General features: G+C 61.1%; 1 protein-coding gene across 2 annotated transcripts in view; it reads right to left on the bottom strand.

The window, feature by feature from the left end:
* Positions 1-21,395, bottom strand: part of LOC130045814 (LIM homeobox transcription factor 1-beta) — a 71,891-nt gene that overhangs the window by 6,031 nt on the left and 44,465 nt on the right. The gene's annotated exons all lie outside the window — the stretch shown is intronic.

Consider the following 21,395-nt stretch of genomic DNA (forward strand, 5'->3'; position numbering starts at 1 on the left):
CAGGGTGGGTTAGCTCCGAGCAAGGCAGGCTGAGACACAGTGCCCAGCGGACAGCGCCCAGGTCCTGAGCTCCCACATCCTCATAACCAACCCTCCACCTGGCAGGGCCCCTCCTCTCGGCCTCAGGGACCCCCCAGTTCCCTTCCAGGGCCCCAGGACCCCTCAGCTCTTCAACATCCCCTCCAGAATGAGTCGGAGTTTTTCTTGTTTGATTTTTGCTTGCGTGTGTGTGTGTGTGTGTGTGTGTGTGTGTGTGTGTGTATTGTGCCATATCCAACAGGGCTCAGGACTACTCCTGGCTCTGTGCTCAGGAGTGAGCCCTGGCAGTGCTCAGGGAACGCTGGATGGTGCTGGGGATTCGAACCAGGGTTGTAGCTGATGCAGCCACAGGCAGAGCAAGTGCCTGACCCCTGAAGGGCTCGTCTAAACCACAAGCCATGTCTCAGAGCACTGGCACACATCCTGGCATGCACGGAGCCCTGAGTTTGAGCTCCCAAACTGCACACCCCCAAGCACTGCCAGGTTCTTTGGTGCTCCCTGAGCACCTCTGTCCCAGAGTAGCCGTCATCAGACCTAGCACCTAGTCCCCACAGCCTGGGGACCTCCCCCCAACAGGGCAAACAAAACACACACCTGGTGCTTCTCTGGAGCCCTGTGGTCCCTTTGGAGGACACCGCACTCCTGCCCTCCTGGCCCTCTGGGACCCACCTTCTTCTCTCACCAGCTCTGTGCCCCCAAGCCAGGCCCCCTGGGCTGCCCAGTGCCGGCCCCTGGCTCCGTGCCCTTGGCCTTCTTTGCCTGGCCGTCACCATCGCCCATTTCCCGGCCCCACCGCATGGGCCTCTCCCTGCAGCATTTCCAGGCATGTGCCCTGGGCCAGCCCCTGGTCTTCATCTGGGCTCTGAGCCCACAGCAAGCCAGCGCATGGGGGCACCCGATGCCTACTGTAGAGACAAGGACACTGAGGTGGGTGAGCCAGGCCTCGGCGCAGGAAGGTCGGCTGAGCCCGGCTGCTCCGCCCCTCCGTGGAAAGTGGGTCACCCTCCACGGCGGGAGACAAGTCTGGGGGGGAGGGGGTCCCCCACCTCGGTCCAGCCTGGCCCCGCCTCTGCCCGCACCTACTGACCGCCCCTCCCGCCCTCCTCCTTGTCACGTGCCCGGCTCTGTGGGAACTCGCCTCAACCACACTTTGATGGAAAAATTTATGAAGAATCAAATCATTGCTGCTGGGAGGGAATTAAAACCATTTTTCATTCCCCGCGTCCCCGGGCCACGTCTGCGGGCGCCACCTTGGGAGCGCCGCACACATCCCATCCCTCTTTATGGCCCGCCCGCCATCACGGCACAGATTACAGCTGCAATTCTCCACTAATCGGTTCTGGAACAGACTCGGCCATAAATGCCAGGCCTGCCTCCCTTCCCGGGGCTGCCATCAGCGCCGCCCACGGAGGGCTGGCGGGGCACCGGTGGACAGGGGCCAGGCAGAGCTGTCTGCTGCTTGGACACTGGCCGGGGGCACTCCGGTGGGGCCTTCTCCAGTCACTCTTGCCACCCCTCTCCATTCCCTCCAGCAGGCTCCTATTCATCCTACAACGCCCAACTCGGACACTACCTCCTCTGGGCAGCCTTCCTGGAAACCCCTTCTCGATGTTCCCCTGAGCTTCCTTCTGGTCTCAACTCCTTTCTCTACTATAGAACAGATGCCCCGAGGCCCTGCCACAAAGGGCTGCTGCCAGGCCTCCGTGAGACCTAGCGTGTCACTCGGGGAGGGTCACAAGGGAGTACAAGGGAGTGACAAAGTGTGCTCCTGTGAGCACCTGGCCCTCCGGGGCTTCCCAGGTAGGACCTGCTCCCTCCCTGGCCCTCTGAGTGCAGGTGAATGAAGGTACAGGGGTGGCAGGCCCCCTGCAGGGGCTCCCAGTGGGCGCTGGGATTGGACGCTGGCTCGGAGGACTCCCCCCCACCCCGAATGCAGGAGCCTCACCGGAGGTCCCTGGACCGTGCAGCCACTGCAGCTGGGCCCGGAAAGGAGCCCGGCTTATGGACCTGCTGCTCGGACCCAAGACAGTCCCCACTGTCCCCGCCCCGGTCAGCGCTCTACCCTGGGCACTGGACGTGTCTGGGTCAGCAGGGCAGGGCACAGGGCACGCTGGGGAGAGGCGGGTGACCTGCATTCACAGTTGCCAGCGCAGCCCCAGCACAGGGCCAGGGCCGCCTTTGGAACAGCCGTGCTAATGCCTTGGCAGCAGGGGGTCGATTGCTACTTTCTCCAAACTCATCAACACAATCTATTATTAATACTTCTCCGAAGGCGCTGAGCCGCCATTACAGAGGCAGCGCCAGCCACTCGGGGCCTCATCTGTTATCTAGATTGCAAAAACTCGGGAAATAAAACAAGCCGCGCGCACTTTATAAACGGAATGTGCCATCCGCTGAGCCTCCAAGCATCTCCCCACCCAATAAAACATCGGGGGGGGGGGGGAATGCATGAAATACTCGCTCCCAATTACGGGGCTGCCTTTGTCTACTTGCTGGGGTGAGAGCTACTAAGGGCATGCATGGGAGGGGCTGGGGGCCAGAAGGGTCCCACTTCCCGTTGCCAGTCCCTCCCACCATGCAGGGCCTGGAACCAGCACCAAGAAGTGAGCTCCTCCAGGGATGATGGGGTGTGAATTCCAGGCCCGGTTCCACCACGTGCTGGTTGGTAGCGAGTCACTGCCTTCCCAAGCCTCAGTTTACTCGTCTGTATAATGGGCTCGGCATCCCCTCCTGCTTCTCTGGGGGATGGGGCTGCAAGTCCAGGGCCTGATGCATCACCAGCAATCTGAGCCTGAGTTTCCCCCCACCCACTCCTCCTGGTGTTGGGGGAGGGCAGGAACGGCCGAGGGGTGCTCTGTGTGTTCCCTTCTAGAAGGCAGACTTCCAGGGGGCGCCACATGACATTTTTCCCCTGAGAAAGGGGTGCTTGCTTCTGCCTGGCAGAGCACCCCCAGCCCGATTCTCTCATCTCTCGTTCACATGATTAAGCCCCGACCGAGTCAGCCTGACGTCACAAAATGCTCCCAGAAACCCACAGGTCAACAGAAGGACACACGGATGCAGAGACAGGACAGCTCAAGGTCACATGCAGCAGCTCAGATATCAGGGAAGACCCCCCACCCCAATGTCACCAAAGTTCTTTCTGCCCCCGGCAGCTCTCCCAGTGCTAAATCTCAAATCTGTCCGTGCACCTTGGGCAGGGTTGCGACAGGCTGAGTTCTCAGGGCTCAGCAGAACCCCAGAAGCTTGGCCAAGCATGTGGGCTTTTCCGAAGCCCTCTGGGGCCCCGTGGTAGGTGAAGCACCAGCCTGCTGGGTGCAGGTCTGGGCATCCCTGGGGCGTGGCCCCCAGGGACCATGACGCCTAAATGTTGGGGTGCCACAGCCAAGACCCGCTCACACTGAAGCCAGGAGTGACCCCTGAGCAGCCACTCCCGGGACCCCTCTGAGGGCCGGTGCTACCCTGAAACCTGTCAACTATGAATCCGACTCCGCCAGGCCTTCACTGGTTTGTCTGCTGAACACTCAATTTGCTAAGCTTGTATGTGAGTAAGCAAAGTTCTCAGAAACTCGCTTTCTCCCTGGGAGCTAGAGACAGTGCATCTGGGGAGGCGTTGGCATGCATGAGGCCAGCCCGGGATGGATTCCCAGTACCACATGTGGCCTCCACCAAGAGCTGCCACGTGTGAGCCCTGAGCACGGAGCCTGGGGTAAGCCCTGAGCACTATCGGGTGTATCCCCCAAACTAACCAACCAAATAATTTTGTTTTTCTGGACCAGGGGGATAGGAATGGCCAACTGAACGCATCAGTTTCTCTTAAACCACTGACACAGGCAGTGTGGATGGTCCTGTTCTCTCCAACAACATCGTCCTCCTGGGTTGTGTTGGGGAGGGAGGGTCACAGCCTCCCCTCCCCCCTTTCATCCCCCATCCTGACGTCCATAGTATATTCACCTGGACTCCTAGCTCTTTCCCACCCCTCCAAGTCCGAGACATCATCCACGTCCTTTTCTCTGAGCCTCAGTGTTCCTCTCTATCCAATGGGGCCACTGGCCCCCGAGCGGGGTTGGGGGGCTCCCCATTGGTGCCCCCTTGCCCGGCGCCCCACCCGGCCCCACGTGCCTCTGTGCTGCTCGGGGAATCCTCAGCGTCCTGCTCACAGCGCTGCATTCCGTTCCCCATTGGCTCCTGTGATGGTTTCCCCAGCCACCTGTCGGGTTTGCACCCCCAGGGTCACCCCATGCTTTCAGGAGGAGTGACAAGTCCGAGTCCCAGCACCGGGCTGGTGCCAGCTTCCCGCTGCCCCTGCTGGCTCCTCGGCACCCAGGGTTCACCTGCCTCAGTGCCATCTTCTCTCCTCTCCCTGCTTTTATTTTTGTTTGGAGGCCACACCGGGTGGTGCTCAGGGCCTACACCTGGCTCTGCGCTCAGGGGTCACTCCTGGCGGGGGTCAACCCGGATGGGCTGTATGCAGGGCAAGCGCCCTCCCTGCTGTGTGATCGCTCCAGCCAAGGGGGAACAGCTCCCCAGCTGGGCTCAGGGGTCCCAGTGGCCATTCCTGGTGAGAGCCGGACGGCTAGACAGGTCAGCCTCAGCCTCGAGGGGCAGCAGTGCCCGGGGTGGGGGCTCCCTGGCCCTCTGAGGCACCTCCCAGTCCTTCTCTTGCTCTTCTCCTTTTGCTGGTTGCTAAACTCTTCTTCATCCTTCTAGACTGGAGCTTTCCAAACGTATTTGCCCTATTGCTTCCTTCTCAGAAAAACCAAACCAAGCCACTTGGTATGGAGAGAAGAGATGAACAGAAGCTTCCAGAAAGAAGACTACAGATGGCCAGTGGGCATATGAGTGCTCTGCCTCCTGTGTCCTTGAGGAAACGCAAGTCAAAACAACGCGACAGCACCTCACTCCAGCGAGACTGGCACACATCAGAGCTGGCACGGGCATGGGAAGAAGGACCCTCATCCACTGCTGATGAAAATGTTGATGGGTTCAACCTTTCTGGAAACAGTTTGGAAAGGTCTCAAAAAAAAAAAAAACAAGAGGCTGGAGTTATAGCACAGAGGGTAGGGCATTTGCCTTGCATGCGGCCGACCCGGGTTCGATTCCCAGCATCCCATATGGTCCCCTGAGCACCTTCAAGAGTAATTCCTGAGTGCATGAGTCAGGAGTAACCCCTGTGCATTGCTGGGTGTGACCCCCCAAAAAAAAACAAGGGATGGAGCAAAGATATTTGCTCTCCTGTGCTCATTCCAGCACTACTTACAAAAACCCCAACCTGGAAACAACTCAAGTGTCCAAGAACATATGACTGGATAAAGGAACTGTGGTACCTACACTCAATGGAATATTACTCAGTCAGAAGGAAAGATAAGACCACACACCAGGAGGAGAAGGACAGATGCCAAATGCACTCTCATATATGGGATACAAAGAAATACAAAAGAAATACAACACTAGCAGATGACCCAATGTAACAGAACCTAAAAGCTGGTCTAGGAAACAGCTTTCCACAGTAATGAAAATGGGGGAGTAGGGAGGGGGGTTCTGGGGAAGGCTGAGGTGGATCAGGGGTCAGTGCTGGAGGGAAGTTAGCACAGGTGTGGGGGGTGTCCCGTTGGAGTAGTGTATGCACAAGACCCTACCATCAAAAGCGTATAATTCTAAGGCATAGTGACTGGGGCTGGAGCTGTCGTACAGAGGGTAAGACGTTTGCCTGACACAGGTGGGGCTAGGTTTGATCCCTGGCACCCATATGGTCCCCCCAAGCCCCACCAGAAACGATCCCTGCGTAGGGAGCCAGGAGTGATCCCTGGGCATTGCAAGGTGTGGCCTCCAAACCAAACAGAACAAAGGACTTTACAGTAACTAAAATCAAATCAAGGGGCTGGAGCAATACCACAGGGGGTAGGGTGCTTACCTTTTATGTAGTAGACCTGAGCTCAATCCCTGGCACCCCTGTGCTCCCCAGAGCACTGTCAGTCATGATCCCTAAGTGCAGAGTCAGGAGTGATCCCTGAGCATCGCCTGGTGTGCCCCATTCCCACCATTCTGTGTGTGTGTGTGTGTGTGTGTGTGTGTGTGTGTGTGTGTGTCTGTTAATTTGGAAAAATGAAACCTGCTCAGAGCCTCCTTGGAATTCTGCCTTCTTTCAGTGGACAAGCAGAAGGCAACCCCAGCTGCACCCCAGGGCCTCCTGGACCTGCCCGCCCCCCCCCCCCCATGCCATGTCACTTGCTCTGAGAAGCACTGCTCTCGCACTGGCTGGAGGGCTGCCTCTTCCATGCAGCCCTCCTCCATGCCCACAGGCCCAGGGATTTGTATCTGAGTCCTGCCTGAGCCCCACATGTCACCCATCTCTCCCTGCCCTCAGGAGGACAGTCCCCAACCCCCACATCCTCAGAGATGGTGGTGAGGGTTCCACACTCCCCGCAGGGCCCCAGGGGCCTCGGTTTTCTTTTCTGTAAAATGGGGACTCACCTCTCCCTCACTGACGTGGGGAACCTGAGAAATGGTTCCAGGTCGAAGAAGGTCCAGCCCCTGGTCTTGGCAGGTGTGTGCCCACCCGCCCGCCTCCCGCACAACATCCTGGGGCAGCCCTCTTGGCTTCCTCCCCTCCCCCCTGCCAGCACCCCGATGTCCATTGCCTATCCTGTGAAGGAGGGTGGACAGAAGCCTCCTCTGCCTCCCTACAGACCAGGAAGGCTCTAGGGGCCAGCCAGGGCCCAGGTCCCACTGTCTCCCCCCCCCAATAACCTCTGAGGCCAGCTTGGGGAGCTGCAGCCCCTCTCTTTCTGGTGGAACCCACCAGACACTCATAGGGGTTGAGGGGGCTCAGGTCTCGACTAGGAGGTGCAGGACAGAGGGAAGGAGAAGGCAGTCCTGAGTTCCAGGGTCACCCGCACTGTCTGAACCTGAGACCCCAGCCCTCCCGTAGGTGACAGAGTCCTGGGGCAGGTGGAGGCCCAGGGAGGATGGCAGTCGGGGTTGCGGCGCTGCAGGGCCGCCCTCGCCGCCGGCCCGGCTCGCTGACATCTCCCCCACGTGCCTGCCGCGTCCTTATCATTCCGGGCGTAGCTGTTTTTTATTTTGAGACAAAAAGAGGCCTGTTGATGGGGCTCCAACTCAAACCAGCTGCAAACATCTGCTTTGATGCGGCGGCGGCGGCGGCGGGCGGGCCGCAGGCGGGGGCCCGGGGCGCGCGTCAATCACGCGGCTGGAATGCGCGGCGCGGCCGGGCGCTCGGACCCGGGGCCAGCGGCGCGCGCCTGCCCGGGCCTCCCCGTTTCCTGCGGCCGCGCGGGCCCCGCTCCGCCGCCCTTTGATCCGGGCCGGGGGCGCTGCTGGGAGCCCCCGGGCCGGGGCTGGAGGTCACGGGCCGGGCCGGGCAGCGCGGCGCGCAGGCGGGAGCCCGGGGCCGCATTCCGCGCTCGCTCCCACGGTGGCCAGCGCTGCTCGTGGCCCAAGGCCGTGGGGGATGTGGCAAGGGCTGGAAGGGCGCTGAGACGCGGGGCAGGGGTGCCCACCCTGCGGATGAGGGTTGCGGGGCGAGGGCCACGAGGGTGGGGGCTCCCCGCCTCCCCCCCTTCCCCACCCCCAGATTCCAGCCAAGGGTGCAGTGGCCTCAGGTTGGGGTCCTGAGCCATCCCCTAGGTCCTGGGTGTTCTGAAGGGAAGGCGGGGCTGGGAAGCCCTAGATCTGGGCCCGGAACCACTGGAAGGAGGGAGCTGCAAGGTGTGTGAGGGCCAAAGGCCAGCGCTCGCCCCGATCTCCTCCCCCACTGCCTGCCGAAGCCCTGGGGAGGGGGGTACCCAGCGGAGGTGGGGATACCCCATAGGCATACACCCACCCTGGTGAGGGAGCCCGCCCCTGGGCCTCCCGGATTGGGGGGTGCAGTGCAGAGCCTTCCCTGGGAGTGGACCTCTCTGGTGACAAGGGACAGGCAGGAGAGCCAGGCTGTCCCTCTGAGGGGCTCTGGGCAGGCTTTCTTAACCCTCCGGGTCCTGCTTTCTGGCCCCTCACCAGGTGGGGGGCAAACTGACTCACCTGATCTCAGCCCAGGGGCTGACCCTGAGGGCCCTTCCATTCCTACACACACACCCAGCCACCCTCTCCTGCTGCACCCGCGCGGTCATTCCTACTGGGTTCACTGAAGGTCTCCTGAAGTCCCCTCGAGCCTCGAGTCACCCCATGTGCCCACCCACACCCGCACCGCCCCCCAGCTCACAGGGATCTCAGGAGGGGGGGGGCGGTGTGGGTGTGGCCTCCCCCCACCTTTGGAGTCCCTGAGAAGCCCAGAACCTTATACTCAGGAGATAAGGGGGTGGCTGGGGCTTGCATATGAGGGAAGACTTCCTGGAGGAGGCGGCTACAGAGCAGAAAAGCAGAAAGGGGGCAACTCCTTGAACTGGGAGGAGTCCAGGGGGCGTCTGAGTTCAGAATCTGGGCTCTGCATGGGGCCAAATCAGCAGAGAACTCTGAGAGACCAAAAAAAAAAATTGTTTTTAAGTAAGATATAAGAAAATGGCTGAGGGACAGTCCATGGGTTTAGTCCGACCCTGGTTTGAATCCCGGCACCACATATTAACAACCCAGCACCAAATAAAGAAAAACGGAGGCCCCTTTGCAGGGTAGAGACAGCGAGGTGGTGAGGAGGTTGAGGGCAGGTGAGGAAGGCGGGGACTGGGCTACAGGCCCTGAATCCCGGGCTAAGAGGGCTGCAATTCAGTTCCCACCCATCCATGTTGAACCCTCCCCCCCACCCCCACACACACACGTGAACACGCTCGGTCATCCATGCACATACGCAGCCCTCCAGGTGTGATGGGCCTCTGGACCATGCACCTACCCACACAAACATGCCCCCAACCCCCGACCCAGCCAGCCAGCCCCTTCCTGGGCACCTTCTCTGTCAAACATGCCAAGCCCGCCTTTACAGTGTCTCCCGGGCCCTGGAGCTTGGCTGGCATGCTTTCGACCCGGGTTGGAGCCCTGACATGCCCTGTGATCCCTCCCCTCACCCCGGACGCCGCCGCCAGAGTGATTTCTGAGCGCAGAGCTGAGTGCTTCCCAACACACAAAAACCAAAACCCAAACCCAGAAACATCCTCTTCAAGCCTTTTGCTCTAAGACTCAAATTACCTCAGCTCCCAGCACAGCCGGGGCCGGTGGGGCTAAAACGCGGGGTATTTCTCTCCAGAGAGCCCCTGAAGACGGGGTTTCCGGGGGAAAGGGGGGCTCAGGAGACATTCAGAGGGCACTGGAGAGTCTCACAGCTCTGACCTCACTGTTCTGACCCCGTGCATTTCCAGTTCCCTCTGTACACAGACCACAATATTTTAATTAGGGTTATAACAACATTGATAAACTTCCTCGGAGCAAGTGTTTTTCTGGAACAAACTCCATTAAGGCAATTTAATTTTTTGATCAATTTTCTTTCTAGTGCAGTTAAATAATTTACAACTTTTCCCATTTTCATTTTTATTTTACTAACATTATTTTCATTGAGATAAATTATTTTCCATAAGGAAATTTCAATAAAGGTTTGCAGGATCCTCAGCTTGGTGCTCCGATTACCCCTGACTGATGAGCGGGCGGACTCGGTTCGTTTGGAGCCAGTGATGCATTTCACTCTCACCCAGGGCCTTCCACTGTTGCGCTGGCAGCATTTACTGCTGGTTAATTTACCATGTCAATTTCCCTCCAGGCTGAGAGGGTGGCGTTCCGTGGTCCCAATGTTCAAACTTCCCCAGTAGCCCACGAAAACACGGACGGGGGTCAAAACCACGTGTGGGTGCCACAGGACGTCACAGGCTAGGTGCTAAGGTGCAGCTTCATCTGCGACCCCATGGACCATGGATTTCGCCGTTTCTTGCCCTTCAGACATTCAAAGCCCTGAACCTCTCTCCTGCTCCCTCTCTCTCTCCTCCTCCATTCTGCTTCTGCCCCTCCATCCCTCCCTCCCCCCGCCCCATCTCTAACTCAAGCCTGAGTGTGTCCAAGTGGTGCTTCATGCATGGGTACCTGGCCAAAAGAGTTTTCAAAAGGAGACGCGACTTCCCCCTCCTCTCTTTCAAACCCTATACTCCTCATGATGCAGCCACATGATGCCACTAACTTTGTTGGCCCAGTTTCCGAACACTCCAGTGCCTAGTCTCTTGCCAAGTGATCTGGAGCATGTCACCCCCTTCTCTCAAAACACATGCGGGAGTACTCCTTCCTGGCAGTACCCCCAGCTGGTGAGTCTGTCCATCCCTGGTCGGCTTGGCACGCCAATCTGTAGCCAGAGTGTGGCTGGCTGGTTTCCGGCCGTGTGCCTGAGTGAAAGTGTCCTGGACTGAGGAGTGGGTGTGGGAGGGGGGTCTTCTGTGGGAGACGGCAGCGGGAGGGCCCTGTCCTCGGGCGCAAGGACCAGCTCCCTGGGTCTCGGGCGCTGGGGTCGGTGCCGGCGGGCGGCAGCTCGGAGCCCCCCTCCCCAGGCTGCCCGTTTAGTGGGTAACTGATCGCCCCGCGCCCCGCCCCAGCCGCCCGCAGCCCGCCCGAGCCGCTTAATCACCGCCGCCCGGCCGCATTAGCATAGTAATGGCCTTTAAATTGAGCCTCTTTGTTTTTTAATTAAGCTCCCAGCAGGTACAGAGAAGAGCGATTATTGAGGAAGCTGCCAGCGCTAATCGCCCGCAGTCATTTGACAATTAAAAAGCGCCCGGCTTTAACCCTTTCCCGGGGCCGAGCAGTGCCGAGCACCAAGTGGGTGCCCAGGGTTTACACACCTTCCCAGTGGCATCCAGGGTCTGGAGGGAGCGTGGCGGGCGCGGCGCTTGCCTTGCCCGTGGCCGACCGGGGTTCGATCTCCGGCATCTCCCCAAGAACCTCTGAGCCCTGCCGAGAATGATTCCTGAGTGCAGGGACAGACTGAACCCCTGAGCACCGCCGAGTGTGGCCCCCAAAACGAACAAGGAAAAGTGGCCTTCCAGGAACCTGCCCACGTTTCCCCTTGGCCGTAGGGACAGACAGACCGGAGGAGGGAATGTCCCCCCCCCCCCCCCCCATTCACAGTAGGAGCAGGGCGCGGGGCGCGGCGACCAGGGTGCCCTGCTTGGAGCCTCTTCGCGTATGGCAAAACCTGGGGGCCTTCAAGGCTAGGGAGATACCCCCTACCTCTACACGACAGCTCCTCCTTGGAATTCCCTGGGTCTTTCCCTGCCCCCCCTCCATGGACTGGGCCTTCCTTTGGGGCTGGGGGCGCAGTGATGCTGGGGGAAGAGGGGCAGCGGGCAGAGGAACGGGGTCCGCGCACGCTGGGGGCGAAGCTGCCTGGCTGAACTGGCAGTTTGGAGATGGACTAGAGGGGGAGGGAGCCCCAGCCGGGCCAAACATTTGTGGCTCGACAGGAGGGGAAACCGAGGCAAAGTGCAGAGGAGGCGTGCGGGGGGTGGGAGAGTCTCGGTCCCCGCTAGGGAAATGGGTAGTTTTACAAACCACCACATTTCGCTCGAGGAGGGTGCGCGGTGCGCGCGCAAATGTACAAACGGGATCGGCGGCAGCTGCGCGCCCCCGCCCCCGCACCCAGGTCCCTCTCCAGAGGCAGCCCGGGAAGGGGTCGCACCCGCTGTCCGAGACCCGGGCCGGCCAGGACAGGGGAACCTGCGGCGTCTCCCGTTCTCCGGCTGCTGGGGGAGGTTTGTCCCGCTTTCTCCCTTTTACGCAAACGTTAATGTACACGCTGTGTTCCCCAATACCCTCCCGGCCGTACCTGGGGGACCCCCACATGCTGCCCCTGCAAGCCCTAATTTACCTGACCGGTGCCGCCAACTAAAAGGATTTTTTTTTTTTTGGTCTTAATCTTAAGAGCTCTGAGGAACCGTAGAAACCTGGCAAGCGGGGAGTGGCCTGAGTAATTTCCATTTTCAAAGAACCACTGGGGGTGCGGGAAGGGGTGGAGGGCTCAGCCCAGAGAGACATGGGGAGCGAAGGGGACCGGGCAGGGGTGACAGGAGACGGACATGCCCAGACTGAGGTGGGGTCTCAAGGAGGATGGGGGTGTGGTGGGGGGGCCGTGAGGAGCCCGGTCACCCAGCCAGCACCGGCTTGGACACGGGTCGGGACCCCCGTTTTGTGGGGGGCAACACCCGCGGTGTTGTGGTGCTGGAGTGGACCCGCTTCCTCGCGCCTGAGAGCTGGCACTGGGCGGGCTCCTTCAGCCGCGTCCAGCCCCCAACACTCTGAAGCTGGGCCTCATGCTCCCCAGGTGGGGGTACCCTGCCTGGATGAGCCCCCACATTCAGTCCTCAGCACTGGGAGCAGGGGCACAGGGAGGGGCCAGAAGCGCTGGTCCAGCGGGCAAGGCATTTGCTTGCCTTGCAGGAGATCCTAATTCCATCCCGACTCCCCTTGTGGTCCGCGAGTCCAGCCAGGAGTCACCCTTGAGTGCAGAGTCAGGAGCAAGCCCTGAGCACTGCTAAACCCGAAACAGGGGGGTGGGGGCAGCTGGGGTCCCGCTTTCTCCCCACACCAGGCTGACTGGGCCAGCCGGGAGGTCCAGGGCAACTGCGTTCCACAACCTAAAGGCGGCTCCCTCGGGCCAGCAAGTAGAGGGCAGGGGCGCTGTCGACAGGGAGGGCCCTATCCTGCCCCTGGCCACCTCTGGGGAGACCTCCGCTTCTGCTCCGGGCTCCCGGCAGGAGCAGCCTGCGGACCATCCATGTCCTCAACACTCCCCCCCACCCCCGCACACCCCCGCTATCCCTGACCCAGTGTCCCCTCGGGGAGGGCGCCCACCCTCTGGTTCCCTCCTCCCCCAGGAAGAAGTCCGCTGAGCCCGGGGCTCTGCAGGCAGTGAGGGGTTAACCGCCCGCCCAGCCCCCCTATCAGCCGGCATCTCCCCAGCAGACGGACAGACGAGGCAGCTGTCCAAACAGGCCTGTGTACCTGGCCGGCTGTTTGCTCTGCCCTCCCCCACGCTGCCACAGTCGCCCCGTCTCCCAGCGCTCCTGGTGGGGACGCGCCCTCCACCGGCTCCTCCCAGTCCCGCAGCCCGGAAGATTCCTCCGTGCTCCTTGCTGAGCCCAGGAATGTCCTTGCTCAGGGCTCTGGCTTGGAGGAGGACAGGGGCGGGCGGGGTGGGGGGGGGGGGGCAGACATCTCAGGATTCTGTGATGGTGCCAGTGGACCAGCCCAGTGGACCGCTAGCACCAGGCCGGGGGAGGCTCAGGGAGCACAGAGCTCGCCCTCCAGTGCCAGGTACCCATGGGGGTCCGGGGTCAGCACCTCCTACCATCCCTCAGGCTCCCTGGGCGGCTTTCCAGAATCTGGAAGTGACCTTCGCAGACTAGTGTCCACACTCTGCCTCTTCCTCTAACTCGACCTCCCTGATGTCACTGTCTCTTCCCTCTACACCAGTCCCACACTTCACCAGAGCTGGCTACCAGCAGGGTCTCACCCTCATCCTTCACTTCCTCTGTTGGCGGCTCCTCCCCCAGACACAGGGCAACCCTCCCCCTACTCCCACTGTAGTGAAGGGGCCCCTCTCTGACCTGGGCTCCCACCATCCCAGTCCCCGCTGCTGTCTGCCTGGCTCTGTGTCTGAGTCAAGATGGACCCACTATACAGAGGAGAAGACTGAGGTTTAGAGTGGCATGTACCGGGGGCCACATGTTTCAGGATGCCAAGTTGTCACAGAGCCGGGGGAAGGGTCTTGGGGACTTGGTCACAGACATAAGAGCCTCTGGTGGGTCCTCAGAGGGCTGAGTTGCAGGGCCAAGCCAGGACTGACACTTCTGCTGTGTCCTGCCCAGGAGGGGGTCAGGGGAGCCCTTCCAGCCGCCAGGGCAACACTGCTGCCGGGTCCTGCTCAGCTCAGAGGAACCCACTCGTGACACCTTCGGGCACGTGCTGGGCCTGGCGGGGGACGGGAGGCCCCTCTCAAGTCACGGATTGTAAATTCCTGGGCCCCGGTTTTTCCATCCCTAACAACCTCCCCCCGGGACCGCAGCGCCTGTCCCTTCGAAGCCAATTTAAATGAGGGGTCCCAGACCCCGGTGTAAAGCATTCCAGACCACGGAGAGGGGCAACTATTGTTTCTCCGGGAAGAAATAAAATAAAATAAAATCGACCGGGCCCCGGCAGCATCTAATCACTCTCACATGTGTGGCGCCCGGGACAGCCCTCGGGCACACGCCCCGCTTCTCCCCAGGGTCTATGCGACCCCCCAACCCGGAACTCCAGTGGAAGAAACTGAGGCCGGGGTGGGGTGGGGGCTCCATACCACATCCGACTCATCTCGGTCCCCCCTCCCACCCCGTCCCATTTCCTGCCAGACCAGGCTCTCATTCCATTGCCCCAATAACGACATGCTGACAGAGAGGCCCTCTCTCCACCAGGGGGTCAGGGGGCGCCTGGTTCAAGGTCAGTGGCCCTTGAGTGGCCTTGGCCGTGCCACCATCTGCAGTGGTGATGGCCGTTGGGGCTCTAGAAACCTGCCCCCAAGGCCTCTGGGGCTGGAGTTGGCCGCCCCGAGGAGGGCCCGTCCCCACAGCCCTGGCCGGGGCAGGTCCCCAGGGGCCTCAGGAAGCAGAGAACATCCAAGCTGGTTTTTAATAACAAAGATGAATGTATCTGGACTGCGACTTGGGGAGGAGGGAGGATCCCGAGGTGGCCCCCAGGCTCCCCCTGGACTCTCTGTTAGGGTTGGGGGGCAGGACTGGAGGCCGGGGCCAGTGGCCTCTGGGGGCGGCCGCCGGGGGGCCCAGGCCGCGGGGGGCCTGGCGTGAGCTGGCTCCGCGCGGCCCTCACTCTCTCGTAAGCCACAGGATATTGCACTGCCTTTGTGTGCCTGGTGACCCAGCTGCCGGTTATTGAAAAATTCCACCGCGCAGCGCAGGGCAGGCCGGCTGACCCCTCATCCCGGGACGCGCCTATCTTTCAAAAGATACGGGATTAGAGCGGCAGCCCCGACCCGGAGCAAAGCCCCGTCTGGGGCGTCTGTGTTTTCCCGGCCCCTTGGGATGCTAGCGAGAGTGGGCTCTTGGCATGGGGTTTAATTAGTTGGAATCAGCCCGCGATTACGGCGGCGACTATTTACACAGCCACTCGGCAGTCTGAGCCCCGCTCACTCGGAACAAAAATGGGACCGCTCAGCCCCGCTGACCTGGCCAGGGGCCCCAGCTGAGCCCGGACCCAGCTGCCAGGGGGAGAATGCAGAGGGCCGGCCAGACCTTCAGTAGGAGTACCCCATTTAGCCCGCATTTGTGGGTTTTTGCAACACAAAGCATCAATGTGGGACTTTTAAAAAAAATAATACAGCATCTCGAGAAATTCATGGTCCATTTCTGAGTGGGGTTCCTAGCCTCCAGCTCGTGGCTTGAAGGCCGAGACAGGAGAGAGGGTGGGGGCATGGAGGGGTTACAGTGGGATGACTCTTGCTCATGGCACGGGGGAGATGGGTGCTGCAGGCTGGGCGAGTTTGGAGGTGCCTGATTTAGGGCTTCCCTGGCTCCACTCTGCCCCTTAGTTGTGAGTCTGTCCGTCTGTCCACGAGCAAGCAGCCAATCTCAGCTGTAGCAGCCAGCCAGGCGGAGAGGAGGCAACTGCCCCCGGTCCTGTCCATGGGCCGCCTATCCCTGGATGTGCACCATGGACACCCCCATGCCTCCTACCTCCGTGCCCCAGGCCGCTGGTTTCCATCTACCCGCTGCCTGCCGGGGCGGCCACTCCAGGCAGCTGCTGGCCCTGGGAAACGTATCCCCGCACTTGGCTTTTACAAACGCCTCCATATGCCCCCAAAGGGTGTCACTCACCAAAAGAAGCCACTGGGGACGATTTTGCTTTTAGAACCAATGGGGAGACGACACCGAGGAGGCCCGAGCGTGCTTTGCAGCAGGCATCCGAGGCAGCGACCTGTTCCCCCCTCCCCCCCCCCCCCCCCCCGCTCTATCCAGGGGCTCCTAGGTGTGGGGCATCCTGCAATAGCAAGGGCTGAGGCTGCTGATGGGACCTGCGGAGGGTCCGGCTGGGCGTTCTGAGCATTTCTGCACCCTTGAACAGGCGCCTCTTGGCTCTGCGCCCTCTGGCTGGCAGGAGAGCTGTTCCAGACCGCAGGGGGGGGACCCCCCCGGACGCACCCCCGATCCCGACAGCCGCTCCCGGATGCTCCAGTGCACACCCAAAGCGCCCTCGCTCAGGAGGGTGCAGGGACAGCTGGCGGGCACTGCTCCTTGTGTACACGAACCATCACTGTCACTTCATACGTACACATACATGCAGGTGTGTGATGGAGTCTGCCCCATGCCCAGGGCTGCTCCATGGGCCACGGTCCTGCTGCCAGCCCTCTGGGAGATGAAGGGAGACTGTGCCCCTGGGGAGGCCAGCCAGGCCCAGGGCTGCCAGGCTGGGGGTCTGGCCTGCCCCACTCGCAGGAGTCCCTGGAAGGGTCCGTCCATCTACCTCTCCCCACCATGGTTGAGGACTGCTGGGGGTAACCCTGAGGGCAGGGGCGGGAGCAGGAGAACTGCCCAGGACCTGAGGTCCGCCTCCTTTGACACAGGCGCCCTGGCCCAGCACTGGCCGCTAAGCTTGGCAGCGAGGGATAGGCACTGCCACACTCTCACGGGGACCGGGGCACTGCCGGACACTCGGGACAGTCATGTGGGGACAGACACTGAGGTCCACACGGGGGCCTGGAGAGACAGCAATGCAAGCACACAGCCGCAAACATCTGCACGCACACCCACTGTGAACATACATGTGCACACGCGCATGGACGCACACTCGCGTGTAAGCACACACAACCCCACAGGTGCGCATGTGCACACACAAACACATATGCACACAGACACAATGTGGGCCTGAATCAAACTTCTTTTCGGAAGAAATGTCTAGAAGGTTTGGGGATCTGTTTTGCTTTGTTTGGGGGCCACTCGCAGCAGAGCTCAGGGCTGACTCCTGGCTCTGTTGCACAGGGGACACTCCTGGTGGGGCCCAGGGGATTGCTTGGGGTGCCGGGGACTGAAGCAGGTCAAGCGAGTACCCTGCCCGCTGGACTATCACTCCGACCCAGAAGGTTTGGTTTGACTGAAGGTGGTGACTGGCTGAGTGTGAGCGGTTGTGCGGGGAGGCCCAGGCAGACTGGGAGTGCCCAGGCCCTGCACCCAGCTAACCCCCTCCCCACCCTCCAGTCCCATCATTGGTCTCTGCCCTTGGGCTCAGCACGGCTCTAGGTCTCCTCTCCTCCCCTCTCAGACCCTGGCCCTGGTCCTGCCCCTCGGTGCTGCCAATTCTGCCCATTCCCCATCTCCCCCCACCCAGCCACGCTCTTCCCCTCCCCCACCTTCATGCTCCCCCAGGCCAGGCGGGCAGCTGTAGCCTGGAGAACCTCAGGGAGGGAGCTCCAACCCCCAGAGTCTCGGCCTCCCTTCTCAACAGTGAATTTCTCTGAATGCTTCTTACACACAGAAAGCATCGAAGGGGGTTGCTTTGTTCTTTATTTTCTTAATTTTTTGGGGGGGGGGTTGGGGCCACACCCAGCGATGCTCAGGGCTTATTCCTGTCTCTGTACTTGATTGCTTCTGGCAGGCTCTGGGGACCACATGGGATGCTGGGGATCCAGGCAGGGCAAGAGCCCTACCCGCTGTGCTATTGCTCTGACCCTGTTTAAAATATAGTTCTGTTTTGGGATCACACCCAGCTGTTCTCAGGACTTACTTCTAGCGCTGCATTCAGGGATGACACTGGGTACGGGGTTCAGGGCACCATACGGGGTGCCCAGGGTTAGCGTGTGCAAGGCAAATGCTCTACCTACTGTATTATCCTCCTGGCCCCAAGTCACATTCATTTATTTTGGTGCAGGGGCCATACCCAGTGATGCTCAGTGGTTATTCCTGGCTCATGTGTCAGGAATGACTCCTGGTGGTGCTTGGGGACAATATGAGATTCTGGGGACCAAACACCCTACCTGCTGTCCTTCCCTCCAGCCTTTTTTTTTTTGAGGGGGGAGGCAGTTCTGAGGATTGAACCCAGGTCTTAGGCATGAACGCAGGACTCCAACAGCAGATCCTGGCTCCCACCCTTTCTGCCACCTCCTGGGCTGTGGAAATGCAAATACTTTGCCCCCACGAGCTGAAGGAACATCTGGGGGGGGTCTGCTCCCTGCTGCTGTATCCATCTGTGCTGAGCACTGGAGGGTTCTGGGGGATCAGTGTGTATGTGGGGTGCTGGACGACACGGAATTGTCTCAGCTTTGTCACCTGCTCCATGGACCCATGGGAGGTTTGCAATGCCTGGTGGGCTCAGAAGATGCCAAGAGGCGGGGACAGTGCTCAGGAAGTGATGGCAAGGCGCCCTGAGACTGAGGTCCCTGGAGAAGCTTGGCACACAAGCACATGCACGCACACACATATGTGCATACATGCACACACGTGCACACACGTATGCACACATGCACACGCATGCACACACATGCACACACATGCGCGCACACATGCATACACAAACATGCCCAGTCACATGCATGTGCGCGCACATGTACACACACAAATACATGCACACACAGACACAAACACATGCATGCACGTATGCCTGCTGGATCCTGGGGCTGTATTTATCTATTCCTCCACTTGTTCCCGTGACCTGCTACTATCCACAGAGCAGCTAATCTGTGTCCGACCCTGCTCAGTGCTCAGGGGCCACTTGGGGGCCACTGCTGCCTCTATGGTTGGGGGCCAGCTCCTGGCTCTGTGCTTGGCGCTGGGATGTAAACCTTTGTCAGGGCCGCAATGGGAGTGCCTGGGTCTCCTCCCCGTCCCCTCACCCGGGGCTGCTCACACGAGTCCTCCTCGGCCCCAGGCCACCGTCATTGTTCCCCGGGAAATGATGGTGCACGTGCTCTTGTCTCTGAGCAGCTTCTCCAGCTGCTCCCCAGTACCCCCTCCCCAGGACTCTGAAGCCAAAAGCCCTGGAGCCCCCAGCTCTGCAGCAAAGCCCCTCTGTCCGGCCCCCTCACCCCGCCTCCCCGGGCCCAGCCCTGAGGCACGGCCCGCTGTGATCCATGCCGGGTCCGACACGAGGGCACATGTGCACCAAGATCTATGGGCTGGGATGTCCGCTGGTGCTTTGTGTCAGCCGCAGGGACGTGCTGGCAGTGGCCCAGAGAGCGGTCGGGGGCAGCGAGGAGGGGCTCATAAATCAAAGCTCACCCAGTCCCTGGGCCGCTCCTGGTGGGGGGCGCCCCCTGGGGGGCCCATGTGGGCAGGTGTCCTTAGCATTGCTCCCGCGAAGGACCGCTGGCAGTGCCCAGGAGGGCTGGCGAGCGGGTGGGCGCGCCGGTAGAGCTAGCCATTCTGGGGCTGAAGATGACCTCGTTTTGCTTGACTTAAAGCTGCTTTGTCTGAAATTTTTTCAGACCTCGGAGCACTTCCAAGTGTACAGAGCCCGGAGGGGCCCCAAAGCGCGAAGTCGCAATGACTCAGGATATCAGAAGGGAAAGAAAGGACTGGAAGGGAGGGAAGAGGGAGAGAGAAGGGGCCGGAGCCATCGGATGGCACGTAGCACGCCCCCCACCACAGGTTTTACCCTCAGCATCCTAGATGGTACCCCCAAGCCTGCCAGAAGCAATCCCTGGGTGCAGAGCCTGGAGTAACTCCTGAGCATGGCTGGGCGCGGTCCCAACACCAGAAATTTAAAAAAAAAAGAAAAGAAAAGAAAAAGAGAAAGGAAAAGCAATGCCCCCAGCCAATGGGTCGCTCTCTGCACCCCCCACGCTGAGCTCCTCTGGACCGGATCCGTGGAGGTGGCACTGCTCGGGTCCCTGGGCCTGAAAAGGGCCTGGTCCCCACTCCTCGGTCCCCGGATAGCCCGGAGAGCACTTCCGTGAGCGCTGGTCCTGTCCCTGTGGCCTGGCCATGTCCACACCTGCTGGGCCTTCTGGGGGCTGACTGTCCCCTCTGTCCTCTGCCTGACTCTTGGGGACAGACACCAAACGTCACCCCGTCAGGAGTGTCCCCACTTGGCACAAGCTGGGGCTGGCAGGCCCACCCCGTCAGCAGCCCACGTGGGGACTGGGCAGGGGTGCGAGTGAGAGCATTTCTCGCCCTCTTCCTCATGCTTTCTTTGGGGTCCCCCACCCCATTTCTCTCTCTCTCTCTAGACAGGGATGGGCAGCTCAGCATCACTCAGCCCTGCTTCCTGGTCTGGCTCTGCTCCCTTCAACGCACTCTTGCCTTGGGAATGCGGGCTGGACGTCCTCTCCACTCTGTGCCTCTGCTGCCCCTCCAGGGGCCCAGAACCCTCCTATGTCCACCCTCGTGCCTGGCACCCTGGAGGTGGGGACCCAGAAGCCTCCTGTGTCCGCCCTCACCCCTGGAGCCCCTGCAGGTGGGGGCCCAGAAGCCCAGGGCTCCCTGCAGGCTGCCCCACTAGGCAGGGCCACTGAGGACAGTCCCGTCCATCCATCTGTCCATCCATCCAGGGCACAGCACCTCTCCAGCTTTGGTGTCAACCCTGCATTAACCCTGGAGACAATGGTGCAGCCCTCAGGGAGGGTCCTGGCCTCCTTCCTGGGGGTGAGAAGGTGGGGGGCAGGGGACACAGCTGAGAAGCCCTGGGCTGGCACAGGCGGGCCCTGCAGGGAAGCGGCTACCGAGGGCTGGCGGGGGGCAGCTGGTGCCTGCTCGTTCAAAGGCCGCGATTCTCCACGCTGGTGGGTGGTGGCCACGGGGGTTGTCAGGAAGCCCCCCCCTCCCCCCACGCCCGCAGCTCCTTCCTGAACACACACAGCCCAGGGAAGAGGGCTGGGGGGAGGGGCTCAGGGCTTGGAGACTCGCATGGGGAGTCGTGGCGGGTGGGGGCCTTTGTCTCTGTGCAAAAGAGCCCCCCCTCCGGCCCCCTCCAGACAGCCACTGGCCCTTTCCCGGCACTCAGCAAATACTCCGCACTGAGCTGAGGCAATAAATAGTGCCGGGAAGGAGCGGGACCTCACTGGCCACCAGAGCCAGGAGGGCGGTGAGCACGGCTGCGGAATGTCACCACACAGCTGGCGGTCCCACCCCCGCCCACCCCAGTTCCGAGGGGCGCCCCCACAATGGGCCCTGCCGCCCCTCCCCCCAGGCCAGGCTGGGGGGGCAGTGGGCAGTGGGGGTCGCGGAGCCTGGGGAATCCTGGTGAGAAGGACCGCAGGAGGGGTGACCCCAGGTCCACAGGTGCAGGAGGCCACAGCCAGAGTGGGGGAGGGGGGTTGGAAAGGTCTTGCCCAGTGCAACTATTGGTGAAGACCTCCCTCCCCCCCCATGTGGCCACCCCCTGCTGGGGGCCTGCTGGGGCTTGTTCGAGTTCCCAAAACAAAGGACATGAAGCTGGAGGCCGAGGGTGGCATC

This window comes from Sorex fumeus, unplaced genomic scaffold, assembly GCF_029834395.1.
Source record: "Sorex fumeus unplaced genomic scaffold, SorFum_2.1 ptg000129l, whole genome shotgun sequence".
Taxonomy (NCBI): Eukaryota; Metazoa; Chordata; class Mammalia; order Eulipotyphla; family Soricidae; genus Sorex; species Sorex fumeus.